Source organism: Anolis carolinensis, chromosome 5 (genome assembly GCF_035594765.1).
Source record: "Anolis carolinensis isolate JA03-04 chromosome 5, rAnoCar3.1.pri, whole genome shotgun sequence".
In the NCBI taxonomy this organism is placed as follows: Eukaryota; Metazoa; Chordata; class Lepidosauria; order Squamata; family Dactyloidae; genus Anolis; species Anolis carolinensis.
In genome coordinates this window covers 28,141,271-28,162,109 of record NC_085845.1, presented here as the reverse complement: position 1 = coordinate 28,162,109, position 20,839 = coordinate 28,141,271, and the positions used below count along the sequence as shown (strand labels likewise).

At 37.9% G+C, this 20,839-nt stretch overlaps 1 protein-coding gene across 3 annotated transcripts in view; it reads right to left on the bottom strand.

Moving 5' to 3' along the window:
• The window catches only part of sgms2 (sphingomyelin synthase 2), a 46,572-nt gene extending 28,307 nt beyond the window's left edge, over window positions 1-18,265 (bottom strand). The window contains exons 1-2 of one of the 3 annotated variants that reach the window (XM_008119353.3): window positions 18,104-18,265; window positions 7,324-7,562 (exon numbers count right to left, since the gene is read on the bottom strand). The gene's annotated coding sequence lies outside the window, so the exon portion shown is untranslated. Of the gene's footprint in view, window positions 1-7,323; window positions 7,563-11,548; window positions 11,697-18,103 lie in introns of those variants that run through there. The other 2 variants (XM_003226504.4, XM_062982804.1) reach the window with 2 other exon arrangements.
• Between the last annotated feature and the right edge of the window lie 2,574 nt (window positions 18,266-20,839).

Sequence of the window (20,839 nt, the reverse complement as noted above, 5' to 3'; positions counted from 1 at the left end):
TAGAAGCTGTTTATCTGCATGAGAAAGAAGCCCAGCATGGAAGCAAAGAACGAAGTATAAATAACTTTATTTGTGTTATGGAAACCTTGTTTTTGTTTTTTTTTTATAAATTGTGCAACCATATTATTTTGCTACAAAGAAAAGCCTCCTAAGGAAAAGATAACATTGGTCTGTGTGTTTTCGTTCTTTCTATCACTTTTGGCTACTGGTGCTGGGTCACGCTGCTGCTAATAAGTTACTCTACTATACATTTATGGGGAGGGTCTTTTGTTAATAAGCCCACTCACCCAACAAAACATTCCCAACATTTTCATACCCCCATAATTACACAATAGATTATAGATTATAAATCATGCAAACATTAACCACTATTACACAGACACACATTATTCTGGCTTTTAAATTTTAATGCTTTATATAACTTTCATTAATGTCAATTTTAAAGTCTGATTTTTAAATAGTTTGTTAAAATGTAATTTTTAGTTGTGTGATGTCTAATTTGTTATGTTTTTTTTCTGCTTGATGACGAAGTTTAATGTGTTATTATTTGTTTCATGGTAATTTGTCTGTTTGTTGTTTACATTTTATGGCACTGAATGCCACTACATGTTGTTAACTGCCCTGAGTCCCCAGTGGGGAGGTAGGGAGGGATGGAAATGAGACAAGATAATCAAGAAATAAGCAAATCATAAACTAGCTTATTTTTGAAAAGCCCAATTCTAAATTCATTTACTCCAAAGAAATCCCAACTAATTTCAGCTGGATTTACTTTTTAATATGTCTGATTTAATTCCAAGAGTATAGCACAAATCTATAAATATTTATTTGGAAAAATTGTTAGGCTCAGTTAGGTTACTCTGAAGGAAATGTGCACAGAATTGCTAGTTAAATAGCAAAATCTATGGCTATTTATTTAGGTCCCTTCCATACTGCCCCTATATCCCAGAATCTGATCCCAGTTTATCTTCTTATCCCAGATTATCTGGCAGCGGAGATTCATAGAATCCAGTTTAAAGCAAATAATCTGGGATCAGATCCTGTAATATAGGGGCAGTGTGGATGGAGTCTTAGATGTTCCACTGAGTTAAGAGGACTTATTTTTCAGTAAATGTTAAATTTCATTTGATCCTAGACCTCAGCTCAGCAAGCAATGCCCAGTATAGCTACCAGTTCTCTGAGCAGATGCAGATTTGAGGAAACAGTAGTTCATCTGTCTTACAGAAACTTTCCCATCAATGCTTGTTTTGGTATCTAAATAAATCTCACAGCATCTGCTAGGACAGTGCTGTCTGTGATTCTTAATGCCCTTTGGAATAATCTGGGACAGTAGTGTCCATGGTACAATAACCCTCCTAGCAGGCTGAGATCTGCAGAGACAGCAACATCTCTGTTAGGAGTCATGTTCCCAGCATCTGCTTGGCGTATAGCAGTGCTGTATCTATATTAAAATGAAGTATCATAGCACACACATTTTATACTGCTTTAAATATTGTGTAAAAATAAACTTACTTTTGAAAACATTTTTTCAAAAGTATATAACAAATAAAACTGATTAAATACACAGTAGCATTTTGAAAGTGCCCTTTCCTTTTTTGATAAGCAAAATTAGCTCATTGAAAAAAGAGGAAGAAAAGGAACATTCAGTCCCAGTATATAAGCTGAGCTAACCAAAGCTTTGCATCAAAGCAAAATATTATTCAATTCATTGGCAGCTTGACTACTACTACTAAGCTCTACTCAAAATAACTGAACCATGACAGAAATCTTTATAAATCTGATAGTTCAAGAAAGTCTATGAAACATAAGTATTTCAACTGAACAAGATAAAACGGACTATCAGACCTTTCTAGTTTGCGAATAAATTTGTCAACAATTTTTATATGTTAAATTGGATGTTTGTGTGATATACATGAAATACACTGGTAAATTCTGCTTCTAATTTGTAGAAAACTAGGTTTTCTGATTTCCAGTTGCATAATACCACCATCCCCACAGAAAACAACATATATAGTTGTGTATATGTTTACCTGATGTGTACGCTGAGTGCAGGTTTTGGGATCACAATTATGGATTTTGATATGATCAGTGGATAACAGAGAGGGGAAAGTGCCAGCCTCCCTGGGTGACACTACCATTTTTCAGGCATTTAGAATGCCAAAAGTGATTCCATGGTGGAAAAGGTAGAGGGGTCAGTGCATCTCTCAGGTTCTCCTGGGATGGCCTAAGCTTTCAACTTTTGTCATCTATCCAGAGAAGGAGATAGTTCCTTTTAGATAACAGTTAAGGTACAGTACACTGACCAGTGGATAAGTAGATCCAGTTTTTTAAATAGATTTTTGACTAAAATTTCTAGACTTCTATACGAGTACAGAGCAGGCCTGCTCTGTTCTGGTGGCCTTCCAGGTATTTTGGACGTCAGCTCCCAGAATTCCTGACCATTGTACAAGCTGGATAGGGCTTCTGGGAGTTGGAGGCCCAAACACCTGGAGGGCTGCAGTTTATGCTGACCTGGTAAAAAGGGTGTTAGGCAACATCTGGTTGATGAAAGAGAAAGTGACGTGGTGAGATAACTGCATGAAAAGGCTGATGTTAGTATCCTGCTGCTGACTGCAATTTCTGGAGTAAAACGTGCTTGAAGGCACCTTGTTCTTTAATTCTAAAGGCTAAATCCAACTGATAGACCCAGCTATAGCAATGAATGAATGAAACTTGTCGAAGTTAACAAATCTCATTCATTCAATGGACGTATTGCAATAGGAACTTAGAAGTGATGTAGTTTTCTTATTTGTATACCCAAGTCTTTCTTCTGTTCATAGGGGAAGGCTGTAGAAGGGGTATGTCAGTTTTAATAAAAACTGAAGTAACCAATGTCTGACCACCTACATATTCAACTATAGACAACTTTTAAACTTTCAACAGAAAACTGGTAGTATTGCTAAAGTATGGCCATCACCCTTATCTTTATCCTGGTTTAATGATTCCAATAAAATATTGGCAGAATTTATACCATAGGAATTACACAAAGAGCCCCCCACAACATACTGAGAAGAGAAATGATCATGTGTACTGCATAGACTGAATAATTTGATTTCCTTCCTATTGATATCTGTCTAGCAAGTAAGACCATTCTTCCACTGGATATGTATTTCTAAGGATAAAAAAAGAAGTCATCCAATGTTGGCATAGGTTTTATTCTTACTGAGTGGTTGGTTCTGTCTGATCAAGAGCATTAAGTGTCTACTTGGCTGCAGTCTTCAAACCACTTACCGCACAGCACTCCCATTTTTGTACCTATAATTGCTCTTAGCGGTTGCGACCATTAAAGCTAATTCTCATGTTACTATTTCATATACACAAAATGGCACTCATGTATAAAGAAGTAATGACAACAACAATGCATTTTTCAATATGAAACTGGGTACAGACGTGTCCTTCTTTTGGCCTGGTACAGAAAATGGATCAGCATCCAGAAACGTATTACTGAAGTGGGAGGGGGGAATGGAGGGCATTTTTACATGATATGATGTATACTGCTCCATAAAATAAACCAAAATCTCAGATTTCTGGAGTATATTGTAGTGGGAGCTCTACAATTGTTACACATAGAGTTAGAGACAATTAAAAAGTCATACAAAGAGCAGAGATAACCATGTTGATTTTTTAAAATATCCATACACAATGAGTGAAAACTTTCAAAATATCTAAGTTATTATAAAATTTGTTATAAAAACTGAGAGGATAGATGGAAAAATAAAAAGGATAAAGTGGACTATCTTGATATTATTATCTGCCTAGTGTTTTAAGACATGATCAAGGAGGAACACTGGGTTTTATCAGGTAGTACAATGATTGGAACTAGGAAAATGAATTAATAGCTATTCAAAATGAAGATTTTAAGGAGTTTTACGTTTTTAGAGCTATCAATGTAAAGAAATATATTCATTATATCCCTTTGCAACCTTATTTATTTTATTGAATTTGATTCCAACCTTTCTCCTGAAATGGAATTACTGAAATTATAATTCCAATATGCAACTACTGTACTCAAGTGCTTGATCAACAGAAGCAGTCAGAAGGTCACTTAGAAGAGATAAGCTTCTTAAAGACTACTGAAGTCCACAGGCAATCTGACTTACAAATGACTCATAGTTAAGAACAGGGTTGAAACAACACAAAGTGAGAGTAATCTACCCCTAGGAAGGGAAGAGATACCATGAGAAAAGGTGTCTCCACTGAAACTTTATCACCAACAACAAGCCAATTTTTTAAAAATCCAATTATCACAGGCATACAAACACCAAGGGGGGGGGGGGGTGTTAACCCTTCCCTAGGCTAGTAGGCTAGCCAAAGTTTAAAGATATATAAATTTGGCTGAAGTTACACTTTAAAAATGTACCTGTTCCAACTTACATACAAATTCAATCTAAGAGCAAACCTACAGAACCTACTATCTTGTTTGTAACTCTTAATACTGGGTGAGTGGACTGATATCACAAAACAGGAGGACACTTCATTTTGTTACAGTACTTTGTTTCAGGTTCACAACCACACTAACATCAATCCCTCCAACCTCAAAAAGTATTGTCTACAACAGAGGTTTTCAAACTTTCTATTTATAGGCCTCCATGGCAAGTTTTAAATGGCTAAGGCTCAGAAGTCACAAAACGAAAGTGAAGAGCTATCACAAAATGGTTGCAGATGGAAGCATTACTTATAGAGTCTCACTTATCCAACACTCGCTTATCCAACGTTCTGGATTATCCAACGCATTTTTGTAGTCAACGTTTTCAATACATCGTGATATTTTGGTGCTAAATTAGTAAATACAGTAATTACTACATAGCATTACTGCGTATTGAACTACTTTTTCTGTCAAATTTGTTGTATAACATGATGTTTTGGTGCTTAATTTGTAAAATCATAACCTAATTTGATGTTTAATAGGTTTTTCCTTAGTGCCTCCTTATTATCCAACATATTCGCTTATCCAACATTCTGCCGGCCCGTTTATGTTGGATAAGTGAGACTCTACTGTATAATAATCAACAGTAATAAATTTATAGTAGTGATTTTCACATAGTCCAATACCCTAAAGACATCAGATCCCATCCGTTCTTGGAAGTTAAGCATGGTCAGCACTGTTAGAATTTGGATGGAGACTGCCAATGAATACAACAAATGTAGCCTGCATTTCAGAGACTCAAGACAAAATCCATCATAGGTTTTCTTGGCTGAACATATTCAGAGAAACTTTGTTATTGTCTTCCTCTTAGGCTGAGAGAGTGTGACTTGCCTAAAGTCACCCAATAGATTTACATTTTCTATGAGTTTCCTAAACTCAGACTACATCACCATGGTGGCTTTCTTCCTTCTGCTTGAAAACAAACATATTTACTCAGGTCTAGTTTGTCTCCCCATGCCCTCCTGCCCAGGGACAAATTCTACAGTTCCTAATGCAAGTGCAATGACAGGGTGTTCTTTTGATACAGAAAATCACCATCATATTAACAGCCTTGGCTACTTCTTTTCTTCAGTTCATCTATCCTTTTGTTTTATTTAAAAATATTTCTAAATGGAGACAAATACTGCTCAAAGCCATTTACACAACTAATAAAAACCAATCCCAATCATAACTTTCTTATTTTCCTTCTTACTGTGCACTCTACTTCCCATAATATTCAGTCAGTCAGTTTTCTACCTCATTCCCTCTCTCATTTGTATTTTTTTTCCCTTCAAGTTTACCTGCTCCAACCTGACTCTCTAATTCCCACTTTCATTGCACTGGGCACGTCAGCCACCTGCTGCTGAATCCATCAGTCCAGAAAGTGGTAGTCATTGATTTTCAGTCTGAAAAATATTGGTATATAGGATTGCTCAGCTTAACTGGCTTGGATTGCATTCTCAGATGTTAGCTAATACTTTGTAAAGTAGTTCCCATTTAACACATTTACCTGGAAGACATGTTCACTGATTTCAGTACCCTTTTCTCATTGGCAAGTATATTAGCCTCAAAGTCACTAATTAAAAACCTATTGTCACATCAAGATACTGTACCTACCAAATAAGATGAAACTCTCAAGAATGTCAAAGTTAAACATCCATTTCAAAATATTTGAGTTTACATTTACAATATCCAGAACTGATAAAATGTCCAGGACTGTGATGTTCTGTGTTAGGGATTGCAAATTTCTATTAATGAGCCTTACCCTGGAATATTACACACAGATGTGTCACGTGTTCACTAGAATTTAAGAATTTCTACAGTTCCTATATGGAATGTAAAACATACAAAACAATGGGATTATATTGACATTGTTGTCCTAGAAGGTTTAAATGGTTTGATTACTGAAATATTTTGTCTTAAGACAAACTGTTAATACAACTTCTACATACTATTGTCCTGAATCAATACCAATAATTATATATTTCAATGATAATAATAATAATTTATTTTTAACCTGCCCGCTCTCCCCGAAGGGACTGAGTGGCTTCCAGAAAAACAAGAATGGCAAACATTCAATGCTATATACAGTTATAAAAATAAAACATTTACACATACAGTTAAAACCAATTAAATGACTTTGGTAAGAAGATATAAATCAATCAGTCAGGCATCATAAATACCTTAAATATAATAAACCATCTAGCATATTTTTGTGTGTCCAATCAACTGTTTTTAATATTTCAAATGCAATGTTCTGCATTCTTTAAAAATACATTGAAAATAAACTGGATTCCAGAATTCTGTCTTGGAAAATCTCATGAAACTGTAGCTCAAATCAGTATGGAATTCTCTCAGATGATAAATCCCTGAACCAAAGTATGTTAAATCAAAAGCTTTTCATATTATCTCACTCAAATAGCATCAAAGCATACCAAATCGCAGCAGGACAACATTTTGATGGAAGCTTCTTTGATGTTATACAAGTTACAAACCAGCCTACAACTTTTCTACAAGGAACTTCTATGCTAACTACTCCAGTTAAGTAGCTTTTCAGCACTTGAGACTGCAAGCCTAAAAACAGTTACTTGGGAATAAAAACTATTGAAACTCAGTGGAATACTTGCACGTAGGCATACATACCATGGCACTATTACAAACTAACGGGAGATTAATCTATAAAAGGGAAGATTTTTAAAATACATCGAGCAATCAACGTGGAAAAGTCTTTTAGAGGATTACTAGGTTAACTTCGCGGAAGCAAGACCGAAATCCATCTCCAAACGGTATGCCAAATTTTTTCCTTCTATAAAGCAACACCCTGAGTAAGTGAGGTTTCGCCTCTTCCTCCTGAGAGATAAGCTTTGAGTTCTTGAACTTACCTGCTTATTTTGATGGGGAAGAGGTAATTTCCGAGCAAGTTCTGCCTTCCAGCCCTCAGCAGGGAAGGCTCCAGGCTCTCTTGGCAATTCCCAACTCTTCCGGGCCAGAAAAAGAGTGAGACACTTCCACCGCACTAAACAGGCAGCCGCGAGGAGACAAAACGGCTAGAAGAAAGTTTGCCTACAGCCTCTCCCTTTCCTTCGCAGGCAGCTTTGCTTTCACTCTTCGCCTCGCAGCTCTAGAGGGCAGAGAGAAGAGACACAGAAAGCAAGGCTGCTGGGCTGGCGGTGCTGTTGATTCTGGAGCCGCCGCTGTGTTTACAGCCAGCTTCATGCTCTTTGCTGCCTCCCTGCCTTTCTCCCTCCCGCCCTCTGTCTGCCCCAGCCTCGCCTGACATCATTCATTCTCTTACATTCACACACACGCCCACTCCATTTCCAAACAGTGACTCACCCCAGCTAGCCCTGCTGCTGCTATTTGAAGGCTGGGCTAGAAAAACCGGTTAAAGACCTCTAGAGAGGAGGGGGGTATTCATTTTTTTTAAAATAAAGGGTGAGTGGGAAGTCCCTTCTCATGATGCCGGTTATTCAAAGTGGGGAGAAAGCACGGCATTTGGCATAGGGACAGATTGGGTAGGTGCCCACTGAAAGGTGCTCTTTCAGTTAATCCTTGCTTTAGAAGGCTGCTTTTGGAGATCCCAAAGGAAAGAGGGAGGTTTTTCTGGTTGTAAAATTATCTTCTGTATCTTCAGACTGCCTTAAAGAGGCAAAGACTTTTTAAATGTCAAATTAAAATGAACAAAATCGGGCTATCAGTATTTTTAAAAAAAAAAAAAAACTAAAATCAGGACAGTAAAGAAAGAACGACACTCTAAAAACAGAGGAATTCCAGAGATGAAACAATCAGGGCCAGGTAATACCTCCCAACAAAGGATTCCCCCAGGCAGGAAGAAGCCAGGCTTTGAAGCTGCAAGGCCATTCAAATCAAGGTGGTCAATTGCACCATTTACACTTGCCTCAAGCAGACAAGAGTTCTTTCTCCCATCCTGGACATTCCACAGATATATAAACCCCACTTGCCTAGTTTCCAACAGACCACACAACCTCTGAGGATGCCTGCCATAGATGTGGGTGAAATGTTAGGCCATGTTCTGGAACATGGGCACACAGCCCAGAAAACTCACAACAACCCATTTCCCACAATCCTCTCCTTTTGAACCCCAGTTGTGCATACTTATTTATTTATTTTTATTTATTTCCATCATTTCTATCCCACCCTTCTCACCCGAAGGGACTCAGGGTGGCTTACAAAACTGGCAGATTTCAATGCCAATACACAACAATACAAAAGAATAAAAACATAAGCAGTTAAATACAGATTTAAAACAATACAAAATACTTAAGCCATTCATCCACAAAAATCTTGTACATAAACCTTAATCCAGACCGAGCCAAAGCCAACAAAACTTATTATTTGAATGCTTGCTCGGGGGTCGCATAACATACTTCACAAAGCCACATTTTTTTCAAACTCCTCTTCAAACAAACATACAGTTGATACCCTGCTTTTCTCTCTTAAACAAGTTCAAAGCAGCTGACAACATTAAAAATAACACAATTTAGAACCTACAAAATTTAAATATTAAAATAGAATGAAGCATAAAATTATTATAAACAAGTTAAAACCATATAAAAGCATTACAAACTGTCAAAATAATTAAAACACTACTGTGGTGAACCACTCCAATGTTGAACCACCCAGAAATCCCCATCCAAAATAACCCAAATTTTCACAGGCCTGTAGTCAGAAATATGATATCATATAGATCAGGCATGGGCAAATGTGGGCCCTTGAGGCATTTTGGACTTCAACTCCCACAATTCCTAACAGCCTGGCTGTTAAGAATTGTGAGAGTTGAAGTCCAAAACACCTCGAGGGCCCAAGTTTGCCCATGCCTGATATAAATGCCTGAAGAACAAATATAGATTATTTTACCAGATGTGGGTTTGAAAGGCAGCCATAGGTACAAACCTCACTACTAGGGGCAAACTCATTGAATGGTAGGTCTTAATTTCCAGTTAAATCCATAAGATTTCATGTATTAAGTGTTACCATAGATGTGGGAATGGTTTATAAATTATGAGAAGACATATTGGCATTTGATTATCTCTAAAAACAGTTAGACCTATTCTTCGGATTTAAAAAAAAAATCATGACAAATACTGCAGCTAGCAATTAGTAAAGATGTTTGCATCTCCACACTTGAGAACAGGAAGATTGTTAAACACACTTTTTTTTTTAAGTGACAACTTTACATGTAAAGAGATGTGATCACAACCTTCAAATATCATGGAGTAGGGAAAAAAGAGGAAAGTTTAGGACAGAAGAAGCAAGAGAAATTATTCTCTCAAAAATCTCTACCACACATAATAATAGTTTAGGAGTAAAAGTAAACAAAATGTTACTGGATTACTTGGTCTACGTAGGGGTATGACTATCAATTACAATTAATATTAACTATAACAACAATTTATGTATGTCTTTGTATGAATACAGGCAGTCCCTAAGTTACGAATGAGATAAGCTCTGTAGGTTTGTTCTTAAATTGAATTTGTTTGTAAGTCGGAACAGGTATGCATGTATCAATGTGTATATGTATGAGGGTGGGTCAAAAGATTTTGCCTCCTGTGTCATAAAAATGTTATGAATGGATATATGACAGCAGAAGTTGTTATATAGATCATGGCCTGAATTATCCTCTACACAAAATTACTGTTCAACATAGTCACCATCAATTTGTACACATTTGCGCCATCATTAAACTCAGGCATCAAAACCATTTTGGAAGATCTCAGGGTCTTGCTTTGTGACCTATGATTTTAAAACTGTTTTAACATCATTCAAGTAATTGTATCTGAAGCCACCTAGGTTGTCTTTCAGAGGTCCAAACACGTAAAAGTCAGAAGGGGCCAAATCAGGGCTACAGGGTGGGTGAGGCACTACTGACCAACCCATTTTTGCAATCGCCTGGATTGTGAAAAATGACATGTGTGGGTGTGCATTATCGTGATGAAGCTTGATGAAACAAACATCTTTTTTAGTGGTCTCTTCTTTCTTATTGCCTCCTTAAGTTTCTTAAGTGTGGTTACATAGGTTTCGCTGTTGATTGTGGCACCATGTTGCAGAAAATCAACAAGAATTAAATCCTATGTGTCCCAAAACACTGTTATCATAACCTCTGTGCTGATTTGGGAGACTTGAATTTTTTGGGACGTGGAGAACCAGCGTCAGTAGTGCCTCACCCACCCCAAAGCCAACGTGGTTTCAGACTCAATGACCTGAATGACATTAAAACAGGTTTAAAATCATAGGTCACGAAGCAAGACCCTGATTTTTTTCCAAAATGGTTTTGACGCCTGGGTTAAACGATGGTGCAAATATGTAAAATTGATGGTGACTATGGGCCCTTCCACACAGCCCTGTATCCCAGAATATCGAGGCAGAAAATCCCACTTTATCTGAGTGTGGACTTGGATAACCCAGTTCAAAGCAGAAATTGTGGGATTTTCTGCCTTGATATTCTGGGATATAGGGCTGTGGGGAAGGCCCCTGGGTTATCTGAGTCCAAACTCAGATAATGTGGGGTTTTCTGCCTTGATATTCTGGTATACAGGGCTGTGTGGAAGGGCCCCTAGTTCAAAGCAGATATTGTGGGATTTTCTGCCTTGATATTTTGAGATATAGGGCTGTGTGGAAGGGCCCTATGTTGAACGGTAGTTTTGTGTAGAGGATAATTCAGGCTATGATCTGTAGCAACTTCTGCTGTTATATGTTAATTCATAATGTTTTTAATGACACATAAGGCAAAAAACTTTATGACTCACCTGCGTATGTGTGTGTGTACACACACACAGCCTTCAATAGCTTAGGGAAGGGTTAACACCCCTGTGGTGTTTGTTTTGCTGTTTGTGGCTCTTTTCAGAAGATTTCACCTCACTTTCTGTCCCTGTGAGAATTGGATTTTGAAAAATTGTTGTTGTGGAAACAAGGATTGGCCATAAACTTTCCCAAATGATAACTCTTTCAGGAATTAATGTCCCTTCCAAGAGGCAGATTTTTCTCACTTCCTGTTGTCTCACCCCTGTTCTTAACTATGAGTAACTCAGGAACTGCCAGTACTGAAAACATATGTTTTAGGCCTCTATGGACATAGGCTAAGTTTACTTTTTTAAAAACCGCTGTAATTGTGATGCTCCTGGAGACCAGTCAGTGGCCCGCTTCCTTTGAGGTCAGCTATTTCGTCCAAGATGTGCAGCATCCTCGGCTCTGAGGCATGTAGAGTTGTTGCCTGGTTGCTTAGCAACCAGGGTAGATTTACCTCAGCCTTTTCTCCCAGGGAAGCCATTTTGTTTTAAGAGCTAAAAGGATGGAATTATAAATCTTCACAGAAGGAGGCTAAAAGGAACTGAAGCCCCTTCCACACAGCTGAATAAAACCGCACATTTTCTGATTTGAACTGGAGTATATGGCAGTGTGGACTTAGATAACCCAGTTCAAAGCAGATATTGTGGGATTTTCTGGGTTATACTGAGGCTGTGTGGAAGGGCCCTGAGGAGATTCCTGAATTAAACACGTTAAATAGGACACCAGTTGTGGTAGAAGATAGTTTACAGATTGATGTTCCATAATACAGAGATTCCCTGACAGGCCTTGCTTAAATTGTAATTTCATATAGGCCCCTTCCACACAGATGAATAAAACCCCGCATCATCTGCTTTGAACTGGGATATATGGCAGTGTGGACTTGGGGCCCTTCCACACAGCCATATAACCCAGAATATCAAGGCAGAAAATCCCACAATATCATCTTTGAACTGGGTTATCTGAGTCCACACTCCCATATATTCCAGTTTAAAGCAGATAATGTGGGATTTTATTCAGCTGTGTGGAAAGGGCCTCAGATAACCAACTTCAAAGCACATATTGTGAGGTTTTCTGCCTTGATATTCTGGGTTATATGGCTGTGCAGAATGACTCTAAGGGCCCTTCCATACAGCCCTATATCCCAGAATACCAAGGCAGAAAATCCCACAATATCTGCTTTGAACTGGGTTATCTGAGTCCACACCCAGATAATGTGGGATTTTCAGCCTTGGTATTCTGGGATATAGGGCTGTGTGGAAGGGTTCTGAGTTACCCTAGTCCACATTGCCATATATTCCAGTTCAAAACAGAAAATGTAAAAAACTACATTATCTTCTTTGTACTGAGGGCCCTTCCAGACAGGCCTTATATCCCAGGATCTGATCCCAGGTTTATCCCACATTATTTGGCCGTGCAGACTCATATAATCCAGTTTAAAGCAGAAAGCCTGGGATCAGATCCTAGGATATAGGACATGTCTGGAAGGGCCCTCAGTGCAAAGCAGATGATGTGGGATTTTATGTTCAGCTGTGTGGAAGGAGCCTCAGACTATCAAGGCAAATAATCCAGAATATCTGCTTTGAACTGGGGGCCCTTCCACACAGGCCTATATCCCAGAATATCAAGGCAGATAATCCCACAATATCAGCTTTGAACTGGGTTATCTGAGTCCACATGCAGATAATGTGGGATTTTCTGCCTTGATATTCTGGTATATAGAGCTGTGTGGAAGGACCCTGGGTTATTTATTTATTTCTTGTATCAGAAGCGAACCGAGGATACAAGTTGTAATGGATTTGCAAACATAGAGATTTTTTAAAGAAAAAAAAACCTTGGCATTAATACTAAATGTCTTTTGCCCAGTAGCTGGCCACCTGGAGTGCCTCTGGTGTTGCTGTTAGAAGGTCCTCCATTGTGCATGTAGCAGGGCTTAGAATGCATTGCTGTAGGTGGTCTGTGGTTTGCTCTTCTGCACAGTCACATGTTGCGGACTTCACTTTGTAGCCTCATTTCGTAAGGTTGGCTCTGCATCTTGTGGTGCCAGAGCACAGTCTGTTCAGCGCCTTCCAAGTTGCCCAGTCTTCTGTGTGCCCAGGAGGGAGTCTCTCATCCAGCGTCAGCCACTGATTAGGCTTCTGGGTTTTAGCCTGCCACTTTTGGACTCTCGCTTGCTTAGGTGTTCCTATGAGTATCTCTGCAGATCTTAGAAAGCTATTTCTTGATTTAAGGCATTGGCGTGCTAGCTGATATCCAAACAGGGGATGAGCCGGAGATGTCAATGCCTTGGCCCTTTCACTGTTGGCTGCTACTTCCGGGCGGATGTTAGGTGGTGCAATGCCAGCTAAGCAGTATAATTTCTCCAGTGGTGTAGGACGTAGGCATCCTGTGATAATGCGGCATGTTTCATTAAGAGCCACATCCACTATTTTAATGTGGTGAGATGTATTCCACAGTGGGCATGCCTATTCAGCAGCAGAGTAGCAAAGCGCAAGGGCAAATGTCTTCACTATGTCAGGTTGTGATCCTCAGGTTGTGCCAGTCAGCTTTCGTACGATGTTATTTCTAGCGCCCACTTTTTGCTTGATAGTAAAGCAGTGCTTCTTGTAAATCAGAGCACGGTCCAAGTATTTTGGAGTGCTGCAATGTCCAGTGGGATTCCTTCCCAGGTAATCCTCAGAGCTCACGTTGCTTGTCTGTTCTTAAGATGGAAAGCACACATCTGTGTTTTAGATGGATTAGGGATCTGCTGGTTTTTCCTATAATAGACAGTAAGAGCACCTAAAACTTTGGAGAGTTTCTGTTCAAGCATTGCAAAGCTCCCTGCTTAGGTGGTGATGGCACGATCCTCAGCATATATGAAACTCTGTCCCTTCTGGCATGCATGCATGCATGCATGCATGCATGCATATCTATCTATCTATCTATCTATCTATCTATCTATCTATCTATCTATCTATCTATCTATCTCACCCAGAATATCAAGGCAGAAAATCCCACAGTATCTGTTTTGAACTGAAATATATGGCAGTGTGGACTCCTTATCGGAGTCAGTTCAAAGCACATATAGTGGGATTTCCTGCCTTGATGTTCTGGGTTGTATGGCTGTGTGGAAGTGCCCTATGAGTGGCTTGTGATGCCTTTGCTTATGGATGGTGCAATGTAAACGTACTACGTTTCATGCTCCAAATTATTTACAATATTATGTATAAAATTACCTTTGAACTAAATAAATAAATTTTGTGTTTTGACTTGGCTCCCATCTCCAAGAACACATTTGGAACACATATGCCAATACATTTATTCCAATTTTTAAAAAAATAATACAAAGCATTTCTGGTCCCAAGCATTTCAAATAAGGGACATTTGACCTGTATAACTCACCTCACAAAGTAGCTTCTGATGGCATATGAGATCATTGGGACACTTTATAATGTCAGCCTATTTTAAGACTGGTTGGGAAACACATCTAAATAATTAAATCAATTTGTTTTGGTTTTGTCTTGGGGTTTGTTTGTTTTTAAAAAAATATCCTGTTAGTCCTAAAGTGTATTAATCCAAAACATTTTTGCTCTCCAATTTTAACTGGTTGACATTTCAGGTGGTTGATTGTTTTAGTTTTTCTGCAGCTTTAATCTAATGACATGTTTTGATGTGCATTGTTTGTATTTTAATTTTATTGTTTTAATTACATTTGTACACCATCCCAAATGTAAACCTTCTAAATACAACTATATCCACAGATCTACAGATAGATATGTGGACTCTCTCCCCCCTCTCTCTATTGTTTCAAGTTGTTGTAAAACTATAACTATCCGAGCTGATGTACATAAATATAAAATAAACAGATTGGATATCCCTTATCTGAAAATTCTGGGGCCAGAAATTTTATCATCAGAAAGCAAAGGTATCACTGTCTGCATAAGTAACTATGGATTTAATCAAGTATCTGTATTATACTAGGGCTTGTTATATATTTTCCACTCTGTCTGAGAATTTTTTAATGACCCAGGCATATAGATATATAAAATAGGTATAAAAATCAAATATTTACTGATAATAAATCAGGCTTGCTAAACAGGCTGATTTTCCTTTTTGTGGACCACAATTGAAACATTTTCTGGAGAGTCCCATGTAAATACTGCACATTGTCACGAACAGATTCGTGTAAATGGGTGGCATTCCGAAACTTTTACCGTTGCCAAATTTTCTGTGACCGTAACATTGAGCTAACAGGACACCATTTAGGATTTAAAAGCAACACATTATACAACCTTACGCTTGCTGAAAGATTTATCAGGTTTTGAAAGACATCCTTCCTCATACACCTTTACAGTACAAGCATTTTAATTGCCAACTTCCAAATGAACATTGTTTCACCAACTTACCTCATACAGTTGATAATAAATATAACACTTCATTATTTCCCCATAGCTGATAATACAGTCTTGAAGCGCCTCCTGTTTTTGTCCTCGTAGAAACGATTAGGTGTGAGATGTATTTTATAAACCAATTTATACTTTTATCTTCAGGACATGTTGTTACAAAACATATGGTCTGTCTGTTTCCAAGGCCATGAGAATGTGTTGTTCTTAAATTGTTCCCCCAGGCAACACAATTTTACTGTGTTATTAAATACAAATCTTTTCATAGTACTACTGCAGTGCAATATGTTGTGCAATGAGTGGATTGGGCTGTCTTGCTGCGAGAAGGAAATGATTCAAAAGCAACACATTCTGAAGCATAAAGCAAATAGATTATAAAGGGTCTTTCAGAATGAATGCTATTGAAATTCGTCATAAAGTAAAGTGAGTTTTAAGGGGTACATATTTTGTCTTCTTTAATATCAGAATTTAATTTTTAAAAGTGTTTTAAGACATGCTCATATTTCCTTTAATTCAATTATTTAATATATTTTAGATTGTTTACAAGATTATTGTCTACTGTATTTCTGTTTTCTTATGGCATTTATTTCAGGAGATTTGCAGTGGTGTTACTAAAGATGACATTGCTATAAACAGACACCATCTAGTTTGTGAATTACCATAGGACCTCACCATCCACTGGGGTTTATTTCTAAACACTAAAATACATTTTAAAGACAGAGTCCCACAGAGCCCATCAAACGATGCAAATATCCATTGGTTGCCCATGGAATTCTGTTTCTAAAGTGTATAGAAACAAAGGTTTTTGAAGTCTGGGAGCAATTGACTCCAGAGCTCCCCATTCATGTAGAGATTGTGCATATTTTAAGGTGGGATGGGAAATGTCGGATTTTAGATAAGACGTGAAAGTGTAGACGTTCTTTAAATGTGCTCCTTTTGTCAGAATCACTTCCATGCAACTTTAATTGTAATTGTTTTTAAAATCTTCAGAAAACTCACAATTTTGATATATAATTCACTGTAACTATATTTTTCCTTTTTGTAGACCTGGGATCTGCAATAGTGATTTTTCCCTTTTTTATGAGAAAAGAAAAGAAAGTGGTATGAGCACAGACTACACCTCCCCGTGTGATAGTTCAGTAAGTGGAGGATTTGTCTATAAACGAATGGAGTCCATGATGTGTGATGGTGGTGAGTAAATGATAAATTTTTCCTAAAAACTTAAAGAGATGAAGTGCTATGGTAAGAAGACAATTTCCCCCGCTTTCTGCCCTAATTGGGATGAGGTCAATAGTAATGATTTCCAGAAACATGCCTAGCAGCAAGCACCTTCTTGAGTAAGCACTGCAGCTAGGATGTAGTCAATACACCTTTTTTTTTTTGGTAGAATGAGATTAAAACTTGCAAACTTTACTGATCTACCCGTTTGTAATAGTATTCTTTAGACCAGTGGTTCCCAACCTTTGGGCCTCCGGGTGTTTTGGACTTCAACACCCAGAAATCCCAGCCAGCTTACCAGCTGTTAGGAACTGTGGGAGCTGAAGTCCAAAACACATGGAGGTCCAAAGGATGAGAACAACTGCTTTAGACCAATTCTTTTTGGGCTATCAATATGGGAGAGGAGCAGGGATTTTCCCCCAATGTGCAAAAAACAACACCATATTTGTGCCCATATTTGTGTAACTAAAGTTACAACTGTTCTCCCCTCCAGTAAGCTCACCACAGAGCAGTAGCTGATAGTTGATAGCTCCATGGGCCATGCCATCTTGACTATTTCAAACTATGCAATTTTTATACAACCTATTGGCAGTGTTTATGTCACTGAATATTCCTAAGCATCTAATATCTCTGTAACACTTCATGTTTTATCTAAACCAAACATCAGTTTGAGTACTGATGTAAATAATGGACTTTTGTACTCATAATATAGTCCTCTTAATATGCAGGAAGATAATGAGTCAGAGAGCAAAGACCATACAGGATGTTTGCAATTCAGCACAGAGTTCATCCTCACACCAGCTTTCTAATCTTATCCTAACAAGCCAAACAATGCATTCAGTGGGTTCTACCTTCTTATCATCTCTTGGTTGGAACTACAGAAGGTACATCTATACCAGGCATGGACAAACTTTGGTCCTCTAGGTGTTTTGGACTTCAACACCCACAATTCCTAACAGCCGATCCTGATCTACACTGTAGAATTAATGTGGTTTTACACCACTTGACCTCCCATGGCTCAATGCTGTAATCATGAGAGCTGTAGATTTTCAAGGTCTTTAGCCTTCTCTGCCTAATACTGCTGGTGCCCTGCCAAATTAAAACTCCCACAATTACATAGCAGTGAAACATGACAGGTAAGGTGCTATCAACTATTCTTTCTAGAGTTCTTTAATTATAGTACCTGTAAAAAGTATAAATATTCAACAAATGATGCTTCCCATTGCTGAATGTTCGAGAGCCTGAGCAACAGTACCTCTGCTGAATTTCTGCTTGTTCTCTGCCTCATGTTGATAGAGAACTGATAATATAATTTGTGTTGTTCTAGCAGAGAAAATCTGCTTCCTTGCATTGCCTCTGACAAAAATAGCTCCATGAGAGGCCTCTGAGATTGCTCTGTGATGTAATTACTTCTTTTGTAAGAGCAATTCACTGTTAAAATGCAATGTCTTAGGCCAGATTGTTGTCAGGGTGGCCACATAAAAGGGGAAAGCGTTGTTTTACCTTTACCAGGTGTATGGAAGATGTAATTTCAGCAAGTGAGACTCACATTACCTGTCAGGAACATCTTCTGCATAGTTATTAAAGGTGCAGCAGCCCCATTTATTTTTGCATGTGGATACACTGCAGTACTTTTGAAATGGCAGCCTCTGTGTTTGTGCTAAGATTCTTCTCCTGAGCCCAATTAGGGATTTATGTGGTCTTCCGTATTATTGTACTACAACTCCTGTCAACCTATCCATCATATCTAGCAATGATATTGGGATCATGCATTAAATATTGGATGATGCAATCCAATAACAGTGTCCCCATTTGTGTTTCAGAGCAGCCTCTAATAACTTGCAAGTGCTTTGGAATGCAACTCCATTAATCTGACCATACTAATCGGTCCATTATTTACAGTAGTGGAAGAAAATATGTCAGACATGTGGTGACCTTCATACAAAGACTATGAAAACCTTAAGTAAAATAGTATGTTAAGAGTAGGGAAACATGAGCTGGAGTTCCTGGTTAAAATTCCAATTCAGTAGCCAATATTTCACTTCACTATATTTCAAGAATAGGAAACAAATACAGAGTTAAGAAAAAAGCATTATTTGTGAAAATCAGATGTTTCCGGCACATCCTCATCTCTACCAAATTGATATGATTTGCAACTATTCAAACATTACCTCATGCATTGATCTGGAAAAGTAAATCTAATTTATCTGGGCTATGTTTTATAATAAATCAGTTTAGATCCTCTTGTCTCAACTATTTTATTGTTGTCATAGATTGTACTTCACAGGGAACGGAAAAGGCATAAGGAGACATAAAAGAAAATAACGTGTTTGCTATTCTGAATGGATAATATGGCTGAGATATGTGGACTTTAAACCCAGTACCATTAGGATAGTTTTTTTTTATAAGTGTCAGATATTCACAGCACATAAATCTGAAGTGAACAGAAACTGTGGGTGTTTAAAGCGTAACTGTTTGTTCAGTATAAGTAAACAAATGAATATAATGAGACCTATCCTTCAACTGAAACCACTAAAGATTCTGTTACACAATTACTGATGATGTCAATTGAGATGTATCCCCATTCCACCTCTTTCATCTTTTTTCTGCCAGTAATGAAAGAATATTTTCAAACATACTAAGACTGTGTCATCTGCTGCCAATACAAGGACAAATTCTAAATATACATATAGGAGATTGCAATGCTTTGCAATGATGCTTCACTTGCCTGTGTACATCCACCATATCTTCCCAAAGAATTGCATGCATAATGTTTACACAAGTCCATAATGCACAGTTATAACTACTGCTATATTATAATATCCATTATATGAAGCACAGGTTGTAGTGGTATATTGTCAGTGACAGGGAAGATCAGCCTAACCTGATGAGCACAGGCATTCTTGGAATTTAAGGTGTATTTAAAGCTATTGTGCACAGCACCTCGAGATTCTAAGGCTGCTGGGGTATAAAAACGATGTCACTTCTTCATTCATTGCATATATTCACAGATTGGCAGTGCTAATTGTATTGTGTTGCAACACCGAAATGATGAGCAGAGTACTAGGATGTCATAACTACCATTAGTATAACATTTACTAGTCTGGTCTAAGAGTATTTTCTGGTCCTAATTATGAGATTCTGGCACAGGTGTTTTACCATATAAGAATGTTATAATTGATGAACAATTAGTGCTACTCAATAAAGAAGCCTCATTTACTTTTTAAAAATCTTGTTGTAGGCTTTTAATTTTTGGATCTCACCATTAAAAACTATAATTACAGTGCAATATATGTATGTCCACTCTGGGTAATATCCTCCTAATTTGAATGAGTCTTACACTCAAGTAAGTATTTATAGGGTTGCAATCTATAGCTGCAAAAGACAATATGCTATAAACTTGAAAAAATAACCTGCCTAATCCCTCTGTCGCCTATACAGTCCTGCCCATTGCACACCTTAAATTCATGATTATCTCCATCTAGAGCTAGACCTATCTTTGAGCCAGACTTACCATCGGCTCTTTTTCCATTGCTCTGTAATTGGCCCACCTGCTTTTCAATGGTCTTAGAGGGTTACAGTGTTACTGTTTATTAAACGGAAACAGTTTACTAAATACGTATACCAGGAGGTTCCGTTTGTTTACTGACATTATAGGAAAGATGATCACAAGCCCCAGATGTTCTCTCAGTCTCACAAGGGAGGGGGGAATCTAAATTTCAAGTGAGGGACCAAATAGGGAGGGATCAACCAGTTAAGCTGAGAACCTGAATAAACCAAAATTTTGAATCAAATGAACTAGCAGTATATTTTCTACTGTTAGCTCTGTTCCAGGAACCATGGGAGCCTGGTTACATACCTCTGTACATGAATTAGGACTCAATGTTATTATAGAACATAGTAGAGCTTATCCTAAGTGGAGGAATCAGGCAATCAAGTCTAAAACAATTTTGTTATTTTGTTTGTAATCAGCACCTCATAGTGATGTCTG